Source organism: Gavialis gangeticus, unplaced genomic scaffold (genome assembly GCF_001723915.1).
Source record: "Gavialis gangeticus isolate Ggan-Ray unplaced genomic scaffold, GavGan_comp1, whole genome shotgun sequence".
NCBI classification, from domain to species: Eukaryota; Metazoa; Chordata; order Crocodylia; family Gavialidae; genus Gavialis; species Gavialis gangeticus.
In genome coordinates this window covers 76,196,521-76,197,876 of record NW_017729025.1, presented here as the reverse complement: position 1 = coordinate 76,197,876, position 1,356 = coordinate 76,196,521, and positions in this window count along the sequence as shown.

The window sequence follows — 1,356 nt, the reverse complement described above, 5'->3', positions numbered from 1 at the left end:
GTCCGCGCGGCCGGGGCTCGGGGGCGCGGCGCTAAGGCTGGGCCGCCCCGGACGGGCTGCAGCAGCCCGGGGGCGTGGCCGGCTGCTGCCAGAGGGAGCCCGGGGGGCGCTTGGGAAGAGCAGGGGAATAGGAAGCGCGAGAGAGAGGCAGGCGGGTCCTTCGCGCGTGGGACCCCCCTTCTGCACCTGCACCGTCCACACGAGCCCGCGCCCCGAGCTTCACAAGGCCTCGAGGGGCAGGCTGAAGCTCACCTGGAGCTCGTCTCTCTGCATTAGGGATGCATAACTGCCCAGAGCCCTCGGGCATAAACCTGGAGCCAGGCATGCCTTAAATGGAGGTGGTAGCTGTGGTGCTCTAAGGACGTAAGCGGGCAAGGCTCTTCGGGTATATCTGCTCTCTTTTATTAGTCCAGCTCCTCTAGTTGGACCAGTTCTTCTTGGCAAGTTTTTGGGTCGGGCTGAGGATGGTCTGCGGGAGCCTGGGTGCTGACACAAACTCCCAGCTGTGGGATGACCACCCTGTAGTAGTGTACGTGCAGTACTTTGCACCCCGCCTACAGTTTTACGCTGCTTCAGTAAGCCTTGCTTGTAAAGCACTTTGAATATTAAAAGGGGGTGCTGGCTGGTTGTAGGCATGGTGGTCTAAGGACACAGGCAGACAAGGGTTTTGGAGGAATTTGTGATATCTTTTATTAGATCAACTTAATAGTTGGAAAAATTGTTCTTTGCAAGGTTTTAGGCACAAACGCCCTTCCTCAGGCATAGGGAGAGTTGGGTATTTGTGCCCAAAAGCTTGCAAGGAACAATTTTTCCAACTATTTAGTTGGTCTAATAAAATATCATATCTACCCAAGGGATGTTGTCTGCCTTAATTATTAAAAGGCATTTTGAAAGAGTAAAATTGTTGCACCCTATTCTATGAGTGTAACTACATATATAATTCCCTCAGAGTTTCCACTGGTGCTGACTTCATTCAAGGCTAGAATTGGTTCTAAAAGGACATCTATACTTCACTTTATTTTGCTAAGTTTTGTTCCTTTTCTCTCAAAATTCACTCCACAGAGTGTTCTGTTTCTAAAAGGTTTGCTCCAAGAGAGCTGTATGTCAGCGATTTGTTTAGGAAGATTTTCTTTTTGGTTGCAACTTACTCGCCTCAAAACAGGCCCCAGTTCTGTTGCAAGTTTCAATAATCACTGCCCCTGTGTGAACTATAAAACCATATTTTCAAAGGGCTTCAAAACAGATGCTAGAACAGTGCCTGTTGTTTTACCAATGAACATTTTTCAGCACATTTTTTTTTCATGCCTATGATTTTCTGCCTACTGAATCTTATAATAACATGTCAATTTATAACAA